The sequence below is a fragment of the Schistocerca cancellata genome, chromosome 7, assembly GCF_023864275.1.
Source record: "Schistocerca cancellata isolate TAMUIC-IGC-003103 chromosome 7, iqSchCanc2.1, whole genome shotgun sequence".
NCBI lineage: Eukaryota > Metazoa > Arthropoda > Insecta > Orthoptera > Acrididae > Schistocerca > Schistocerca cancellata.
Window position 1 is genome coordinate 94,632,909 of NC_064632.1, and position 22,329 is coordinate 94,655,237.

Genomic DNA, 22,329 nt, shown 5'->3' on the forward strand with positions numbered 1-22,329 from the left:
CTTGATCACGAACAGGGCAATCAAAATATAATTTATATGCCATCTTAACCAAATTAGTGATGGATTTTCTATGGGATTTTGGAGTGAATTTCGCACACACATAGCAAAATTTGTCTGGAAGGTTTAGACAGCAACGAGTTTACTAAATGCCATTTTCTTTGTGTAAGTTTTAAACACAAAAAGTTTGCACTCTCTTTCACAGGCAACACTCACTGAGGATCTATTCCACACCACTGGATTACCACACCAACCATTTACTACTGATTTGTAAATCTTCTAGCTCTCCTTGAAAATCAAAAACAAAAACTTAAACATCAAAGCAGAAGAACAGCAAAAAGCGCAATACTAAATATGAAAAATAAAAAACCTTTGAAAACTCAAAAGTGGTACGCGCTACGTACACACCAAGAGACATACTACTTGATGTATCACATTCCAGATGCAAAATGTGGTGTCACCGCCAGACACCACATTTGCTAGGTGGTAGCCTTTAAATCGGCCGCGGTCCGTTAGTATACGTCCCACCCGCGTGTCGCCACTATCAGTGATTGCAGACCGAGCGCCGCCACACGGAAGGGCTAGAGAGACTTCCTAGCACTCGCCCCAGTTGTACAGCCGACTTTGCTAGCGATGGTTCACTGACAAAATACGCTCTCATTTGCCGAGACGATAGTTAGCATAGCCTTCAGCTACGTCGTTTGCTACGACCTAGCAAGGCGCCATTACCAGTTACTATTGATGCTGTAAAACATGTACCGTCAAGAGCGATGATCACCATTTATGGATTAAAGTTAAGTATTCCACAGCTACGTCCTTTTTTGATAGTCTAATTTCCTTGACCTGTTCCAGACCTCACGCCAGCCTGCGTGAGCTAAAACGCGTGCCTTTCGGCTTCCTCTCAAACCGCTGTTGGCTCTCCTGCCAACCCACAACACAAAATGGCTGTTGACTAGTGTAATTATCACAATTAGTAAGCTATAATTTGACTGTATTTTCGCTTTTCCTTTAGGTGTCATTGATTTCCTCTGGTACACTGACTCAATCGTAACCTTTGTGTGTGCTAGTTACTAAAAAATGTAATATACAACTCTGATGATTTGTTTCTCTAAGTACACAAAATGGGAAGGTTTAAAGATGAAAGGCAGTCCCAAACAAATCGAATGACTCATGGCTCAGAATGAAACTGAAATAATACTATAATCGTGCCGTCTCTATTAACAGAAACACAGAGTCAACAAATCCATACTGGTAGGGTCGAAGAAACGCGCATTTACATGTATCATAAGTTTATCGCAGTTTCGCGTAAATAAACAAAAGAAATTTTTTTTCATTACGCCTGAAAGCTTCATAACATAAGGAGTAGGTTGTTTTCGCTTCAGATGTGGTTTGCATTCGGACGCGCTCTTCTTGCGGCACCCGAGTCGTTCTAAACGGGAATCGATTGAGACTAATCGCTCCTCTCGGAGGGCGAAAGGAAAGGTGAGAGCGTCCCTTATTTGTCTTCATTAGGCAGTGACCTGCTAAATCTTCATAAAGAGCGAGAGCGCAACGTGGTCGTTTCGTGGCGTTTTGCTCACGTAGCTGCGTCTAGCAGCACCATTCTTTTGTAAAGGCCGGTCTAGTGGGATTTAGTCAGGACCCATTTCACATGGATGCCATAAATCGGGCTTTGATGTATACTCTGAGCAGTAAAGTATTCGGCTGTTAGCCTCAGCAGTGGCTTGCACTCTGCTAGACGCCTTAAGATACCTTTTTAAGAGAGAGTTGTGTTGAACATTCACTGCATTTTAGACTACGGATTCCGTCACTAGATTTACAATCAATAATATCGTATCCTTTTTTCTTAAAAGAAAGGCTCTGAGCACTATGCGACTCAACTTCTGAGGTCATCAGTCGCCTAGAAGAACTAATGAAACCTAACCAACCTAAGGACATCACACACATCCATGCCCGAGGCAGGATTCGAACCTGCGACCGGAGTGGTCACGCGGTTCCAGACTGAAGCGTCTTAAAAGAAAGGTAAAGATTACCACTTAGCTATGTTGATGTTTTTGTGTCTGATGTTTGATGCTTTAGAGCTACGTCAAACACTTTTATTTTATCACTTAAACTATGTAAATTATTGTTATTAAGTGGCTTCAGATAGTTCCATTGATTTAATATTTCATAGCCAACGTACCATGTACCTGATTAGAAGTTGTTGCTTTTGAATCAAGATTTTTGTTTAACGTCCCGTTAACGACGATGTCATTACTGGCGAAACACAAGGCCTGTTGGGGACGGATGACGAAGAACATCAGCCAACTTCTCTTCGAAGGAATAATCCTAACATTCACACTAAGGGATTTAGGGTGACCATGAAAAACATTACTCTGATAGGTCGGATTGTGATTTCATCCACATACTCTCGAAAGCGTGTATATTTCGCACCTGTGAGCGATATTGCTTATATTTATGTTTTGGATTCGACAATGTTTTCTGGTTACCTGAGTAGTGTGTTGTAATTCGAGTTTTGTTGTTATTTATGTACTGTCCAATTTTTATTTTTTCATTGCATTACCACCATACTGTCAAGGATGTTACGTACTGTATGTTTCTACTTCAGTGTAGAAGTGTTACGTCACTTCCCATGTTGTTTGCAAACATTGTAGCTTCTTTGGTGCTAATACTCAGTAAATGTCTAAAGAAGGCTTGTAAACCGAAAACCGGTTAACAATGAAAGTAATATTGTAGAACAAAAGCAAACTAGTGCTTCGCATTTATTAATCCGATTTACTCTGTCAATCCGTTGTACTGCTATCACTTGAACCTCTTGAGACGCTCTGCCTACAGGAAGGTTATTTATCGAATGGTGTTGTAGAGTTAGTAACTTCGCACTTTCACGAACCTGGACGGCGTAAGGCTGTTAAGGCCGACCAAGGTGCGAGAACCATCAGTAGGTGCTCAAAATAAATGTCCTTGTTACTGCAGAATGGTCATTTAAGTTGTTGGTCCTGACTAAAATGTTCATTTGACTGCGTGACATTAAAATACTCATCCTGTGTGCGATTTGTAATATTTGCAAAATCTCTATAATCAATTATTAACTCAAGAGTTTAAACACCTTGAAATGTTCGAGTTTGCTTTGGAGTAGTATGAATTGCCTCACTGTCTCGAGGAATATTAACCAACAAATTAAACTCACAGCCTCGATTCCACACACAATGATTTCCAAGTACGAATAAAGGAATCAGTAAACTGTTGTTAGTCATGCGCAGTAGATGGACCGCAAAACTACTGAAGGAGGACGGAAGAAACATCAAGACACTTTCATAGGATCTAAGCCGTAGAAGCGACGTCATGAATACTTATAAGTAAGATGGCGAGCCACTAAGGGCTGCTCGCCATCTTACTTATAAGTATTCATGACGTCGCTTTTATGGCTTAGATCTTTTTAATATGTGACTTGTAAGTACTGCATCTTTTTCCAGTCAGTACAAACTTTAATTTTATTAATGTATTATATACCTAATATGTTTTAAAACAGTTAGTGTAATTCTGAAGACGACGCTCATAGTAGCGTCGAAACCTGGTCAATTTTGACTTAATATTTGTGACCGAGGGCTTATTTGTTCTAATATAATAAAGGGAACATACTATTAACGTTATATAAGGAAATCTGTCATACGTACATTCTTACAATCCCTGAGACACACATTATTTAGACTTAACGCGGCATGGGAGTCGGAGGACACTCAGAAGTTTTTAGGTCACTACGCTTCCGTTTCTTAAAATATCCAGACCAAAAGTCGTGACAACGATTCCATTTCATGGCAGCGGAAACATTAGCTCGTCGTAATCAGAGAGCTGTCGGCTTTGTGTCTTCATAGTCTTCTTAGATTACATGCACGTAACTGTATCTACCTACATGTGGCAAGGTGAATCTGTTGAAAATCCTGCTTTGGAATACCCCCAAAATTACCCATAATGATCAAAGAAGAACTACCCCATGTGTTGTTCTTCAGCTGAGCATTGCTCTTCTTGAAGCGTGACGAAATTTGTACGAGGACTCACGATTAATTTCACGTGACTGATATCGCAAACATACAGAACGGCGATCTCCATCTGCGATGACCAGATATCGAATTAACTTACGAGATACAGATTTGCTTTACTGAAAAATTCAACGCACGGAAATTTGTCCGTTTGATTGTTGACTTATTTTGCCATAGCTTATTCAGGCATGAATCAAGTAAAATATATATCTTTGTAACTTCTTCCACAAATTGACCCTAAGTGAACCGAAACCTAATGTTGATATGTATTACATTGCGTCTGATGTCCTAGTTTTTCAGCCAGCACAGAATTCGGAATTTCGATGTGTTTATGTGAAATAAATATAGACATCAGAAACAAACTAAATACAGATGCCCTACATATAATCAGGAAAGGGGAAACATAGGTTGCTGGGAGGGTTTCAGCTCAGCCAGCATTTATCACACAACCCTCACAGGTTCAAAATAAACACCTCCAGCTAAGCAGCCATCACACCTAACCTCCACTTGATCCACTCAGACGCTCTACCCATTCCCCCTCCCCCCTCCCCACCGGAAGTGAATGATGTGATTCACTTCCACATACCACAGGTTTGTAAATTTGTTTTATTTTGTCTCACCTATAACCCAATTTGTGATCCCGGCTGTCCTTAGTCTAATGGAATTGCATCTCTTATATTCTTGCTCCTAGACTATAGTAATTCCTATAGTTACTTATAATGGCCGGCTGGAGTGGCCGAGTGGTTCTAGGCTCTACAGTCTGGAACCATGCGACTGCTTCGGTCGCAGGTTCGAATGCTGCCTCGGTCATGGATGTGTGTTATGTCCTTAGGTTAGTTAGGTTTAAGTAGTTCTAAGTTCTAGGCGACTGATGACCTCAGAAGTTAAGTCCCATAGTACTCAGAGCCATTTGAACCATTTGAACTTATAACGTGTAAACATTATATGTAAACATATGGTCATTTGTGGCTATTAATATTATTTTGTTCTGTGTTTCAGATATTGTTTCTAACATAATAAATGCCACGCACTCTCTTTGCTCTTTATAACTGACTACACCTCCGTTCTATTTCATTCAACAACCGATACACTTCAGTGTTGTGTGTGTGTGTGTGTGTGTGTGTGTGTGTGTGTGTGCGCGCGATTTGGTACTACTCATCCAGTTAACTCATTAACCACCCTTGTGCACTTACAGTGCCATTTGGTTATCATCATTCTAGGCAGAACAATGTAACCTGAGCATGTCTAATATAAAAAAAACCATGGTAATAAGCCTTTGTCAATGTTTAAGTAATATTACCTGTTACGGTGACGTAACTTTTGCAAATACTTTTCTTGGACAACAGTGGTCCTTTTTAATGTCTTCAAATTAACATAACCAATCTCTACTGCAAGACTTTTTTTTTGGTTTACCGGTTTCGGTCTGTTTTATACCATCTTGAGACATCATACTACGATGGTAGGTGGAGTGGCGGTAAACGATGCAGGCGCTACGACGCCACGAACACTAACTGCAGTTAACAAGGTTTCACTTCTTGCACACCAGTGCCTGTTTCTGACGCTACACGCTTGTAAGCTGATAATTGTCTAACACCTGAAAACCGATTCAAAATAAACAAACGCAATTTGCTTGCTTTTCAAAATGAAGAAAAGGTCTACCTTTTACAGTACTACTGAAGCACCAGTAAAACAACTCGTTGATTGACATTGGTTTCATCAGAGCTGGCCATGATGACAGACTGACTAAATCAGTGGTAGGCAGCCTGGTCCCAAACGCACACTAGTGGGCATCCCAGCTTTCGTGGTAAGAGGTAGTGGTTTTATAAACATTTTCATAAGGTTTTCTTGAAATTTTTACATGAAGTAATTGGTAAGTAACTAGTATTACATGCTTTGTCTTGCTACAGCACTGCTTTATTAATTTTGTAGGTTAATGTCGCTTCTCTACTTTGTAAATAACCATTGTGGTGGAACCGATGTGCTACTAGAAAGTCTTACTACTATCAGAGACACAAAAGTGACAGTAGGCAAAAAAGGTTGACGATTCTTAGAGTAAATCATAGAAAATTGATCATAACTTCTATGGAAGTTCGAAAACTCTAAAACAAAAGGATTATTTTTGGTAGAACTTTTGTGACAAACTGACGTAATCATAAAGAAAAATACAACTTCAGTAACTAAAAAAAAGGAAATATAAACTCTGAGGTTTGATGACCGTATCTGGTAAATACGTCATACACGGAGCATTAAATATGAATTAGTTTTGGATTAACGTTATATATTGCTTCTTATAGGATCAGAGCTTTGTTTGAAATAACTGGCATTTGAAGGAAGGAAAACAGACGAGTGATATTGTTCTAAGCTTACTTTTCGAAGTTTATGATCCTACAAATCGAGTACAATGTTTGCGCGAAAGGAACGCTTAAGTTATTTCATATTACGTACAGTTTGTTTACCGGTTTCGGTCTGTTTTATACCATCTTGAGACCTCATACTACGATGGTAGGTGGAGTGGCGGTAAATATTCCTGTTACTACCAAGCCATCATCATTCAAACAGACCAATTCCCAACCGCCAAAATTCTGTGCCCTGCTCGGGACTCTGAATAAAAACTTTGCTACTGAGTAATTTCATTGTAACCAGCAGACTCTGACAGGCTCTTGCAAGAAACGTCAATTAAGCATTGTGTACTGGCTTTGACTGTAGAACCACGTAACAAGTTAGTAACAGCAAGAAACTACCAAAGAAGTTTACGAGCACGACAGCTGAAGAGACGCTCTGCAAGAATAGCCCGGTAACGAACCTAGTACGATAAAAAATGGAGTCCTGCAAAATTTCTATATTCAGGACGTCGATTTATATTTATTGCTTTCAGAAACTGCACTTCACCTGTGCTCTATAGCGATACCAATGTCAATGGCTCCCAGTTTATAAGGAACATGAGAAAATTTCACTGTTCGTTGCAGCTAGTTGGTGTCAAGAAAACTTTGTTGTCTGCTGTTTAGTAGTAACATAATTCCAGTTCGACTTGACTAAGATGCAATTTCACTCATAAGGCTTTTTAAATCAGTTTTTTGAGTTTCTTTCACAGATAATTAGGTGTTGACAAAAAATAATTTGTTCTTAATACAAGTGTAACGAACGCAAATTCAGTCAAAGTAGCGAAACTTGTATACGAGTACTGATCTTTTATTTTCAAAAATTGTGCTTGACCTTTTTCTTCTTTTTTAATACGATCATACAGTAATTCACAATAATCAACATCAAGAACGTCCCCACAGACGCAAAGTCGAGAAAGTGTACTGGATAGTGTTGGGAGATATCTGCATCTACATCAATACTCCGCAATCCATCTGGTGGTGTTTGGTGGAGGGTACTTCTGGTACCATTAACTGATTCCCCTTTCCCTGTTAGACCGGCGGGAGGCGCAAGGCCAAAAGCTGAGTTAAGCAATATTTCTGTTTGAGGTTTCCACGTTGATATTTATATAAGAGAGTTTCGTTCTTCAGCATAAAACAGTTCCGAATTCTACAACTGATTAACGTTATAGGTCTCTATTAAGTCCTTTCTTCTAGTCGCTAGGTACCCTTCTTTGCTGCAGCGATTTACGATAAATTGCTCCTAGAAGGCGGCTCAGTCCTTTCGCACAATCCTTGTAGAATCTTACAGGCATCTTATCTGGTCGTGACTACTTTCCTCCACAAAGCTATTGTAGCTGTTTTTCTGTTCCACGATCGGTTATCTTAGTATCTACCATTTCGACGTTCGTATTATGATTGAAAGGTGAGATCGTATTGCGATTTTCCGTGATGAAACGATTTCGGAAGACCAAATTCAGTATTTCCGCCTGCTGTCTGTTACCTTCCTTTTCCATGCCCGTATGGTCATTGAGTGCCTCAATAGTTTATTTCGATTCGCTTACTGATTTTACGCATGACCAACATCTCTTAGGGTTTTCAGTCTTTTCGGTTGACAATATTTTCCTTTAAAAGTCATCAAAGGCTTCTCTCACTGTTCTCCTTACACTAATTTTCGCTTCGTTCAGCTTTTGCTTGTCTGCTAAGTTTTAACCTCTCTCGAACCTGTGATGAAACTCTCTTTCTTTTGGTTCCTGTCTTTGGTGTGTCTCTCCCATCCCTTAAGATCTGCCCGGAACTTAGTTGTTTTAGGCATATTGACCTATGCTTCATCCTCATCACTGAATATTTGTTGTTGACTACTAAGATATCGTGCCACTTCTTTTCTTTCGTTATTATTAAGAAAAACTGTATTTACTATACGGTACTAGTAGTTGCTATCACAGCCTTACGGTCACTGTTACCTTCCTATACGTTAACTGATTCGGTAAATAGAGGTCTGTTTGTGTCGAGGAGGTCTAAGACGTTTCCTTCTGGAGTTGGTTCTCTAACCATCTGCTCGAAGTAATTTCCGAAAGAGACATTAAGAATCTTGTGAAACGAATCCCTGTCTCTGGCACCAATTTTGATAACAGGCGTCTCCCAATCTATAACTGGAAATTTGAAATGACCCCCCCTCCCCCCCAATTACAAAGGTAAGATCAGGACAGATGTTAAATTCATTCTGATAACTAGTCTCTGAAGCGCTCTACCATTACATCTCCTCATGCAGACGGAGTATAAAAGCACCTAATCACCATTTTTCACCGGCATCTGATGCTTAACTTCTCCCAGATTAATTCGCACTCTACAACCGTGATAAAATGCCGAGATGCAATAAATACGCCACCTCTGTGGGCCAACGTACCTTTGTGAAGAACAATCCAGTCGGAACTTACGATTTCATTGCTATTCACTTCTGGTTTCAACCAACTTTCTGTTCCTAACCCTAGCTATACATTAAAACTTTCAGTAAGCGATATTCATTCTGGGACCCATCCTTGGATACTCCTACAGTTTACTAACATCGTATTAATCTTTTCTATATGCGATCTGCAAATATGACCATTCGCTGTGAACGTTATGGTTGACGTGTCTTCGATTTTGGCGGGCGAAGGAAGCACCTCTTGATCCGAAACAGGAAATGCTTGTCTCTGGAGCTAGAAAGTTCCGTTGTTGCAGTCTTGCCGCAAGAGTTCAGCTTGCTGTTTCGAAAGTTGCAGATCGCGAATCAAATTCCTTTTGATCAAAGAGCTGAGGCGAAGTGTCATGATATTGAGGGCAGTACTCTTCTACATGTTCAATACTTTCTGATTCACTTGACATGGTGTCTGGTTTCGTGGCTTTCAAGTAACAGACAGGAACAGGCATCCTCTTTTCATGGGGCACAGGCAAATGCACTGGAGACACATTTGTACACTATATTTTATGTCTAGTTTTGCTTGAATGTCCCAAAATATTTGTAAGACAGAAGTAACAGGCTGAATTATGCCCTTTAGGCCCACACCACACCGTCAGAAGAGCAAATGGCATGGCTCGGCGTTTCCTTTTCAACCACTCTGTTAAGGTTGTAGTACAGGTTATGCTGGCAAAATTTTTATCTTGATCACGAACAGGGCAATCAAAATATAATTTATATGCCACCTTACCCAAATTAGTGATGGGTTTTCTATGGGCTTTTGGAGTGAATTTCGCACACACATAGCAAAATTTGTCTGGAAGGTTTAGACAGCAACGAGTTTACTAAATGCCATTTTCTTTGTGTAAGTTTTAAACACAAAAAGTTTGCACTATCTTTCACAGGCAACACTCACTGACGATCTACTCCACACCACTGGATTACCACACCAACCATTTACTACTGATTTGTAAATCTTCTAGCTCTCCTTGAAAATCAAAAACAAAAACTTAAACATCAAAGCAGAAGAACAGCAAAAAGCGCAATACTAAATATGAAAAATAAAAAACCTTTAAAAACTCAAAAGTGGTACGCGCTACGTACACACCAAGAGACATACTACTTGATGTATCACATTCCAGATGCAAAATGTGGTGTCACCGCCAGACACCACACTTGCTAGGTGGTAGCCTTTAAATCGGCCGCGGTCCGTTAGTATACGTCGCACCCGCGTGTCGCCACTATCAGTGATTGCAGACCGAGCGCCGCCACACGGCAGGTCTAGAGAGACTTCCTAGCACTCGCCCCAGTTGTACAGCCGACTTTGCTAGCGATGGTTCACTGACAAAATACGCTCTCATTTGCCGAGACGATAGTTAGCATAGCCTTCAGCTACGTCATTTGCTACGACCTAGCAAGGCGCCATTACCAGTTACTATTGATGCTGTAAAACATGTATCGTCAAGAGCGATGTTCACCATTTATGGATTAAAGCTAAGTATTCCACAGCTACGTCCTTTTTTGATAGTCTAATTTCCTTGACCTGTTCCAGACCTCACGCCAGCCTGCGTGAGCTAAAACGCGTGCCTTTCGGCTTCCTCTCAAACCGGTGTTGGCTCTCCCGCCAACCCACAACACAAAATGGCTGTTGACTAGTGTAATTATCACAATTAGTAAGCTATAATTTGACTGTATTTTCGCTTTTCCTTTAGGTGTCATTGAATTCCTCTGGTACACTGACTCAATCGAAACCTTTGTGTGTGCTAGTTACTAAAAAATGTAATATACTACTCTGATGATTTGTTTCTCTAAGTACACAAAATGGGAAGGTTTAAAGATTAAAGGCAGTCCCAAACATATCGAATGACTCATGGCTCAGAATGAAACTGAAATAATACTATAATCGTGCCGTCTCTATTAACAGAAACACAGAGGCAACAAATCCATACTGGTAGTGTCGAAGAAACGCGCATTTATATGTATCATAAGTTTATCGCAGTTTCGCGTAAATAAACAAAAGAAAATAATTTTTTTTGTCATTACGCCTGAAAGCTTCATAACATAAGGAGTAGGTTGTTTTCGCTTCGGATGTGGTTTGCATTCGGACGCGCTCTTCTTGCGGCACCTGAGTCGTTCTAAACGGGAATCGATTGAGACTAATCGCTCCTCTCGGAGGGCGAAAGGAAAGGTGAGAGCGTCCCTTATTTGTCTTCATTAGGCAGTGACCAGCTAAATCTTCATAAAGAGCGCAACGTGGTCGTTTCGTGGCGTTTTGCTTACGTAGCTGCGTCTAGCAGCACCATTCTTTTGTAAAGGCCGGTCTAGTGGGATTTAGTCAGGACCCATTTCGCATGGATGCCATAAATCGGGCTTTGATGTATACTCTGAGCTGTAAAGTATTCGGCTGTTAGCCTCAGCAGTGGCTTGCATGCACTCTGCTAGATGCCTTAAGATACCTTTTTAAGAGAGAGTTGTGTTCAACATTCACTGCATTTTAGACTACGGATTCCGTCACTAGATTTACAATCAATAATATCGTATCCTTTTTTCTTAAAAGAAAGGTAAAGATTACCACTTAGCTATGTTGATGTTTTTGTGTCTGATGTTTGATGCTTTAGAGCTACGTCAAACACTTTTATTTTATGTAAATTATTGTTATTAAGTGGCTTCAGATAGTTCCATTGATTTAATATTTCATAGCCAACGTACCATGTACCTGATTAGAAGTTGTTGCTTTTGAATCAAGATTTTTGTTTAACGTCCCGTTAACGACGATGTCATTACTGGCGAAACACAAGGCCTGTTTGGGGACGGATGACGAAGAACATCAGCCAACTTCTCTTCGAAGGAATAATCCTAACATTCACACTAAGGGATTTAGGGTGACCATGAAAAACGTTACTCTGATAGGCCGGATTGTGATTTCAACCACATACTCTTGAATGCGTGTATATTTCGCACCTGTGAGCGATATTGCTTATATTTATGTTTTGGATTCGACAATGTTTTCTGGTTACCTGAGTAGTGTGTTGTAATTCGAGTTTTGTTGTTATTTATGTACTGTCCGATTTTTATTTTTTCATTGCATTACCACCACACTATCAAGGATGTTACTTACTGTATGTTTCTACTTCAGTGTAGAAGTGTTACGGCACTTCCCATGTTGTTTGCAAACATTGTATCTCCTTTGGTGCTAATAGTCAGTAAATGTCTAAAGAAGGCCTTGTAAACCGAAAACCGGTTAACAATGAAAGTAATGCTGTAGAACAAAAGCAAACTCGTGCTTCTCATTTATTAATCCGATTTACTTTGTCAATCCGTTGTACTGCTATCACTTGAACCTCTTGAGACGCTCTGCCTACAGGAAGGTTATTTATCGAATGGTGTTGAAGAGTTAGTAACTTGGCACTTTCGCGAACCTGGACGGCGTAAGGCTGTTAAGGCCGACCAAGGTGCGAGAACCATCAGTAGGTGCTCAAAATAAATGTCCTTGTTAGTGCACAATGGTCATTTAAGTTGTTGGTCCTGACTAAAATGTTCATTTGACTGCGTGACATTAAAATACTCATCCTGTGTGCGATTTGTAATATTTGCAAAATCTCTATAATCAATTATTAACTCAAGAGTTTAAACACCTTGAAATGTTCGAGTTTGCTTTGGAGTAGTATGAATTGCTTCACTGTCTCGAGGAATATTAGCCAACAAATTAATCTCACAGCCTCGATTCCACACACAATGATTTCCAAGTACGAATAAAGGAATCAGTAAACTGTTGTTAGGCATGCCCAGTAGATGGACTGCAAAACTACTGAAGGAGGACGGAAGAAACATCAAGACACTTTCATAGGATTTGTCGACCTCGGAAAACAGTTCGACAATGTCAAGTGGTACAAGATGTCCAAAGTTCTGAGAAACCTCGGAGTGAGCTATAGGGAAAAATGGGTAACACAGTGATGAGACAAAATATTTTGTCCTAATGCTTAATAACTTGTTTGTCCGTCTTTGAAACAAAATAAATCAGTAATTCTGCCTATCAGGGATCCGGCAGTTTGTTGAAGGGTTTGTTGAGGTATGTGGCATTAGATGGCTACGCACACGTCATGTAATTTGCGTTAACAACGGGCCGCTGATTTGTGTACGCTGTGATCGCACCCGATAGCGACCCAGATGAGTTCTATAGAACTTAGATAGGACAAATTTTGTCGCCGACACATCAACGTGAGTTCATTCTAATGCTCCTCAAACCACTGTAACACAGTTCTTGCTCCGAGTAATGGTCAGTTGTACTGCTGAAAGATGATATACTCGTCGGTGTAGAGATCAAGCACGAAGGGAAGCAGCTGGTTCGTAACTGTCAGCGTATCTTCGATTACTACCGTAGGTCCCATGAAAGCGCAAAAGAATGTCTCTCGTAGCATAATAGTGCTTCCACCAGCCTGCATCAGTGGCGCGCTGCATGTTTCCAGGCGCCGTTCTCCTAGATGACGGCATCTAGGGAGACGACGAGCGACCTAGCGTAGCAAAAATGTGATTCATCCGAAGAGCCGACACGTTTCCATTGGTCAACGGTTGAATCCCGTGCCCACTGCGATCGTAACTGCCGATGTCATCTGGTCTGCTGCGAAGCTCAATGTTCAACAATGTACGATGAACTGTGCGCTCCGCAGGACTTGTGCATGCACCAGCATTTTGTGCTTTGGGCAGAGGTGCCGCACATCACCATCTATCCTACTTTACAGAGCAGACAAGACTCCGAACCCCACGTTCGGTGAAGAGTCGTTAAATTCCAAACCTTTTAGAGCCTGTTGGTAGCTTCACTGGCCTTCTACCTCTGCCCGTGAGTGCATTCGACCATCTTTCTAGTTATTTGTTCATAGGCTCTGTCTAATAATAACGTGCCCTTTGTGAAAGTCGCTTATCTCAATAGACTTCCCCTTTTGCCGCCCATATCTTCGCTAGGGTGCTCCACCGTCCGTCTCCACTCCGCTTACATACTTTTGTCCCTGCGTCACGTGCCCGCAATGCCATCAGGCACCATCCAACGCCGCGGTTGGCCACAGTCGTAATTTTTTTTTTTTTTGCATATTAGTGTATATTATATACAAAAGAACCAAGAAGGAACAATGAGAATGGGAAACCAAGAACGAAGTGCTACAGCTAAAAAGTGTGTAAGACAGGTCTAGTGGACTGACAAGACAGCCAGTCCACAGTGACGGGTAACCGAAAGGCACGCGTTTACACACGTCGGCTGGCGTTAGGTCTGAAACAGGATACGTAATGAATGCTATAAAGAAAAGTACGTAGCTGCTGGAATACTTAACTTTAATCCATCATTTGTATACAGCGTTCTTGATGATACAAGTGAGACTCTCTCTAGAAATGGTTAATGGCGCCTTGCTAGGTCGTAGCCATGGACTTAGCTGAAGGCTATTCTAACTATCTCTCGGCTAATGAGAGAAAGGCTTCGTCAGTGTAGTCGCTAGCAAAGTCGTCGTACAACTGGGCCGAGTGCTAGTACGTCTTTCAAGACATGCCGTGTGGTGGCGCTCGGTCTGCGATCACCGACAGTGGTGACACGCGGGTCCGACATGTACTAATGGACCGCGGCCGATTTAAAGCTACCACCTAGCAAGTGTGGTGTCTGGCGGTGACACCACAACAGGATTTGTAGTCTTTCGGCTCTGCTGTTTGATGTATATATTGAAGAAGCAATGACGGAAATAAACGTAAGTTTCAAGAGTGCAATTAAAATTAAAGGTGAAAAGATGTCAGTGACAAGATTCGCTGAAGACATCACTATCCTCACTGAATCTGAAGAAGTACTACAGGATCTGTTGTATGTAATGAACATTCTAATGAGTAAAGGATGTGGACTGAGAGCAAACCGAAGTAATAAGAAAATAATGAGAAGCAGCAGAGATGAGAACAGCGAGGAATTTATCACACTTGACGATCACTATATAGATGTATAGATCAAGTTTACACAGCAAAATAACCGACGACGGACGGAGCAAGGTAGACATAAAAAAACAGACTAGCAATGGCAAAAAGAGTGTTCCTGGCCAAGAGAAATCTACTGGTATCAAGTATAGGCCTTAATTAGGGGAAGAAATTATGAAGATGTATGTTGGGAGCACGGCATCGTATGGTAGTGAATCATGGACTATGACAAAAAAGGAACAGAACAGCATCGAAGAGTTTTAGATGTGGTGCTGCTGAAGAATGTCGACAATGAATTGGTCTGATTAGGTAATGCATGTGAGGGTTCTGCGCTGAATCAGCGATAGAAGGAATATATGGAAAAGAGTGACAAGAAAAAGGGACATCTGTTAAGACATAAGGAAATAACCTCTATGGTGCCAGATGGAGCTGTAGAGGGCAAAAACCGTAGGGAAAGACAGGGATTGATATACTTACAGCACATAATTGAGGACGTAGGTTGCAAGTGGTACTCTGATATGACAAGTTTGGCACAAATAAAGAAAGCAAGTAGTATGCCTCTTTATATCTCTAGCTTTCATCTTCTAAATAATTACAGCATTTAAAATCAGTTCTATCCAAAACCGGCCTGTCGCAAAACAAACCACAGAACAACTGTACAATATCTGATTTTTTCCTATTTTTCAGCAGAACTGACCTGCCGACATTTCTTGATGACCAATATCATCGCTTGCTGTCGTTGCTCATGCATCCTTTTGCCTCCCATGGCACACCCGCATATTGCGGGGTCCGCTACAAGATATAGCTTCTGCAACATATTAGTATGAATATTAGTACATAATACATCCCCCCCCCATTTTTTATTTGTAATTTGACTCGCCGTTCATCAGTATTTGTTGATCCAGTTCCCATCTTTATGATGTACTCGAGGATTCCTTGCCGACAATCGTCCTAGGTGATCCATCACATATGCTCACGCTAAGACGAAGCACTACTATTTCACGTGCTGAATCGGTTCAACCAGACCACAAGTTGGGTCTATTGTATATAGATCTTTACATGAAACTATCACTAAAAACTTATATAGTATTTTCTCATAATTACTAGCCCCTAATCAAACCTTTTTGGAATACTTCATACATAAGCACAATTACCCACTTTTATTAAACTCTTCGTAACATTCCTATAACGATTTGTTATCATGTCTGTAGGTGGGATTAATAACTACAAGACCAGCGTGTACGTCTTTAATGCACTTATAATAGTTTTCCTTACGAGATAGTTCAAACTTCGTAAACGCTCTTAATTACCACTTGTATTATCATTTTCATCTACATATATTTTTATCATTATTGTGCTACCGTAATTATTTCGCATAAAATAAAGTAATAGAACACTTCTTACCAAGCTGTCCATCACGACTGTAACGAGACTGCGTAACATCCGTCATTCTTGCCCTAACATTCACCTCTTGTACGTGTCCCCTCAAATTTATACTATAAAATACCTCCAAATAATATTTTATCTTCCACATTAATAGAATGTAAATACAGATACTTCAGTATATGGTTATAGTAGCACTGGTGTTGTTATCCCACTGCCACCTACTTCATACCCGATCTGAGTCTGGTTATAGAATAACATTTATAGCATATAAATACTTTCTTTCCATCATTTTTTCCCATCTTTACAATGATTTATTCCTCAATTCCACTATGACTATGCTGTGCTCAAGACCCTGGTCCATGTCCTAAATAACTTACGTTCAAGTTATTCCTTTCATGTCAGTAAGGGAAATCAACGAAGAAAATAAAACTGCCTTCTTCCTTACATGATTGCACATATACAGACAAACAAATGGTAACAATTTCCAAAAAAATGGGATGATTAAGTCAAGAGAAAAAGCTCTACAAATTAAGCAAGTCAATTACGCTGAGGTCCACCTCTGCTCTTTGTGCAAGCAGATTCATCTTCGGCCTAGGAACTCACTGAGCAGAGTACGATTGTCTTCAGTTATGAGTCCGAAATGGACCCCATTGACCAGTGAAGATGTGACTGGAGAAGTCCCAGGCAGCGGTGGAATACCAAAATCACGGTCGCCCGCCATACGGCCGGACAACCTGGAGTGATGGTCTGAAGTGGCTTCTTTTTCATTCAGGTATAATTGCAACATTTCCGATCCCGATACACGTTCTGCAACATATTAATCAAAACAGCAGATGTATACTGAATAGTTAAGCTTGGTTTACTCCGACTGTCCACGCGTTTCAATTTAAGATAAATCAAAAACTTTATAAGTAATGATAAGGTGTGTTGTACAGTCGACTCAGCGTTTACAAAATACCCATCCTAACATACTTAATATTCTCTGTCATGTATGTACGTGTAATTTTAAGTATCAAATTAGAACATTTTACAGATTCCATCACATATAACTTTAACACATTCCAGCCATTTTAAAATGGTTTTCCTAGCACGGTAGGATCTATTTTCCTTTGAATTTTCGTTCATAACTCAGTGAATCTAGAATTTACGCCTTTTCTCCGTAATACGAAGTATTATTGCTTTCAGCATTTAGATTTTGTAGATTAACTTTTTTTATTGGCAATGGGCTCTAACATTTCCTTACCTTTGCACGACATATACTTTACTCGTGTTATTTATTTACTAATTTACCGCCTCGCTCGCGTAGACTGTATGGACAGTAGAGATTTTTCTTTCGTTTTTACTTGATCAAATTTTTATGTTGTTCACAAATTGCTACACCTTATAAGCTTTTAAGGCCGTATAAGAATGGTCTTTTCCGAATGTACTTCTGATCAAAGAGCGATTCTGATAGATGGAGTCCAAAGTTTTGTTAATCATACCTTTTGCTTTCTTGTAAAGATATTGTCACAGCAACTTTCATCCCATAACTAATATTTCTTTATGTCTCACTGAAAAAATAAAGAGTAAAATACCAGTGAAAATAAGACGTAAAATACCAATTTTCATCAATTTTACTTCAAATATTTTAATATAAGGAAATATTTTCTTTAAAATTTTCATCCCCTATTGGACTCCCTTACGGGTTGAATTCCCAGAACCACTGAAACACGTTTTTTTTATCTCTAATCGAGGATTATGATGTAGCCTTAAAATCAGTTTCAGTTGTTTAGTTATTTACTTGCAACAGAATTTCTAAAACAACTGAAGTAAATATTTTTTTCATTTTCTGTCTGCAAGACCAAATACCAGTTTTCGTAGTTATAGCTTCAAAATTCCCTTCACAGCGAGATACTTTCAAAAACCCTTTCATCCCCTGTTTAACCTCTTTAGGAGTGGAATTTCGGACTCCGCAAACTGCCAATTTCTATCCCTAGCGGTTTCAGCGGTAGGGGGGGGGGGGGCTATGATGAGTCAGTGAATCAGTATGACCCTGTTTCACCCTATTAGGGGTTGAATTTCCAAAAACAGTGAAAGGCATATTTTTTCATCTCTAACGGAGAAGCCAAATACCGTTTTTCAAATATTTGGCTTTAAAAATGATTTCGCAATGAAATATTTTCGCAAAACGTTTCACCACCTCTTTCATCCCTTTAGGGATTGAAATTTCCAAAAAAAGTGAAGCACGTATTGTTTATTTCTAACTGAAAATCCATATTTAAATTTTCATAGACTTAGTTTAAAAATGTGTTCACAATAAAATATTTTCATATAAAATCTCAGTCCCTTAGGGGTTTAATTTCTAAAAACACTGAAACAGAAATTTTTTATTTGTAACCGAGGCGTCCAGTACCGATGTTCATAAATGTAGCTTTAAAAATACTTTGTAGTTCTATAATAATGATATATTTGCAAAACAAGCTTTTACCCACTATTTCGCCCTCATTGAATTAAATTTCCAAAAATACTGAAACACTTATTTGTTTCAGACCGAGAAACCTAATACAAATTTTCGTAGGTCTAGCTTCGAAATTGCCTTAATAGCTACATAAAAAGCATTCATACCCTATTTCACCTAAATAGGGTTGGAATTTCGAAAAATACCTTCTTAAACGACGCCTACAGTATGAGCACACCGTCTCCAAATTTTAACTTTCTGTCCTTAGCGATTTGGGCTGGGGAGTGATGAGCCTATTCAGTCAGTTAGGACACTGCCTTGTGTATACAGCGATTTCTTTCTGTACAAAACACATAAATACACACTGTTGAATATTGGTTTATGTATTATCAGATCGTAGATTTTGACTACATGTAATACGAAAAATACTTCTTTTAACACAAACCAGACAGATACATATTAGTTTATTTTTGTTTGTTATGCTCTGACATAATTATATTCCTGTATTTGAGACAAAAACCTAGAAGAGCCAGAGTTTAAATCAAGCACGCACAGGCATCGAATGATGTAGGACATTAAATTAATCTCTATGTTATCAGTTACATGCCAATGAACAGACTATGAAATGCCTGTTTTCGATGGCGGAAAGGGGATGCATGATGCGGTGGTGGCCGATTCTACTCCCGCTAAGTGTAGTTCCTTATAATTTTGAGCTTCACACAGTCCTTAAGTGTCGTATCAAGGTTTCTTCTTTGTGAAGTAAACACTGTTACTATGTTTATCATCACTTACACCTCCTCACTGTCCTCTACTGATACACCAGATAAAGTGGCCTAAAGAACTACGATCCGCGTCTCATTTTGACAAGTCCTTACTTGCTTCCATTAATACCAAACACAAGTAGACTGTATAATGTTCCGACCCACACGACGCTTGAGACAAGAATATATATTGCTACAGAAGTGGGCTGTGGCTCTGAAAATGTTACTTTCCAGCCGCGTCTCACGTTCCTTGATACTACACAATCAGTGATCTCGTTGAGGGTTACATTACTACTTTGTAAACCTGAACTCTGATTGTAAACTCTGAGGTTCCGCTTTAAGACATTTTCACTCATCCAATACAAATTTTTCTGCATACTGTCTTAAATGAATGTACAGTATACACACTTTTTCATTCATCACAATGTAGTAATTACACTTTTAGTTTTGTAAAACTAATTTCAGTTCCAGTTACTTGTCGATTAGATCACATTAGAGTAGATTAGTACTTGTTCCATAGATCATGAATACGACATTTCGTAATGATGTGGGACCTGTCAGGTTAATAAAAGGTGTCTATAGAAGATATTACATAAGACAAAATATTACATGACACTCCTAACTTCTTCTTACAGCAGCGAGAATAGTCTTTTATAACAAGTTGTTTTAATGGTGGAACATTTAAGTGGATTACTGTCCTAAAGAAGATGGGGTAGCTCGGTCGTATCAGACGCTGCGAAACTCTTTCAGCTGGCAGCTTCTGGCTGTCTGTTGTAGGGACTGTCACTTGGGAGAGTAGCGGCCCTGTTTCTCGGAGTTTGTCCTGTGTCAGTTACAGTCCCGCCGAGAAGACGAGCAGCAGTCACAGACAACGGAAAACATTCAGAAGCACGGCCCCTGTCACCAGTGTACAGAGACAACCGCTTAGAGCATCATCATCAAAGCTTTTATTTTCAGCGAACAAAGGTTAATTCATCTTTTTGTAAATGAGCAGAACCAAAGTTTGTTTGTATCACGAAAATAAAAGCGTTAAATACCTGAATTACAACGAAAGCATCAACTGACTACGTGACTTGTTTACAGTTTTATAGGTCTGGGTAAAATGCTCACACTCTGCTATTCAGTTAAGCAAATGCAAGTTCAACTGGTCATAGCGTGAATTAGCAAAATTGTGACTTAGAGATAAAGTTACAAGCACAAAATCTTACTGTGAAGTTTTTCTGAACATGGTTCAGTGGCGTAGGTGGTTCATCATACAGTCTACTGGTGATGGGATAACATTTGTTTAAAAATAAAAATGGAGGAGGTAAGGGAAGTTAAGATTGACAAAATCTGATTTTTGTTGACATATGGACAAACGGAAATGTGCAAACTTTCAATTGTTTATAAATATAATTAATTACTTCCAAGATTACTTAAAAATTAATGTTCCGATATCCGGTTTCACCACTTGATTGCCATATTTAGAAGTGATTCATTAATTCCTGTAAATTGAACATCATGAAGTCTTATAAAAATGTCAATTACGTCGTCACATTTTAAAAGAGGTACGGATTGTTGAATACCTTGACGACGCTATTAGCGAATAAATCACATCAGAAGATGGCAATCAAATGGTGATAAATATAGTATTAATAAACTTTTAAAGGGTCTAGGACGCAATTTATAAAGTGAATTTTTGAATGCTCAAGAAGTAAAGAAACCTAGAAGGACATCAGGAAAAGGAAGAGCAGGAACATTAACAAGTAGTAGTAATTACCCAGAAAGTGGAGAAAGGTTACAACGTCACAACATAGCTCGCAGCAATTATTCGGCGATGTTACACAATACAAAGACAGCCACGACCTCTTCTCCAAACACAAAGTGGATAACCAAATTACAATACAAAGAGTTCTCAAAACATGTAACTCAAGCGTGGACTGGGAAAGCATTGAAAACAAAATCAACTGTGTTCGTTTCAAAGGAACCACCCCAAGATTTTCCTTAAGCGACCTTTGGAAAATGGCAGAAAGCATAAATATGGAGTGTGTAACACAGACTGGAACCGCCGAACCTAGAATACAAGTCCATTGTCTTACCACTGCACCAGTTCGCTAGATTGAACCTCTCAGATTATAAGAAATGGTCCACTGCTTGAGAACATCGAGTAATAGATTTCGAAATCACAAACGGAAAGAGTGTGCATACAAGTAAAATCAAAGCACGCTTTACCGTGTAGGAGCGCTGTTCCCAATTACAAAGCACGGCGAATGAATAATACTGATTCAGAAATCAATATTTTAAGGCAGCACCAAAATAGCTTGAAGTATACCGACGCGAAAATATATAGTGAATTATGGTGGTGAGAATGGGATAGAGTAACTGAATATCTATTAAAAATAAACGGACTATCTTAATTTTATGTAATATATACCTTAAAACTGAATTGTACAAATGAATAACCCGATTTCAACAATTGTTGATTAGTAGTCAGGTTCTCTGTAGGATGTAGAATTAATACTGAGTACCTTAATCAAATAAAAAATTAAAATGATTTCATAAATAAAACATAGCCTATGAAATCAATCACACAAGCAATGACAAATTCGCTACTAGTTTATAGAACTAATATCGATTCCTATACCTGAAAACAGGTGTGGTTTTTCAATGTGAATTTGTGACTGAAGCAACTGCTTGGATTTTCGCTCTTTTAAGTGCAGTCTGTCACAACCATCACTAAGATTATTTGTTCTTTAATAAAGAATAAACCTATATAATATAGTTTCATATGACGGAGATCTGCTTCAGATCAATATTGCAGACAGCTATGTGTTTGAAACATTGACGTGATGTGTCGAAGAACCACTGGGTAGCTACAGATTGACGTATTTATCTCTAATGTCGTCGGTACGTCTAACACAGTATTTTAGTGGATGAATTTCAGGCAATAGATAGACATATCGTTCGATAAACCAGAGAGGCATTCAGTTACGATGAT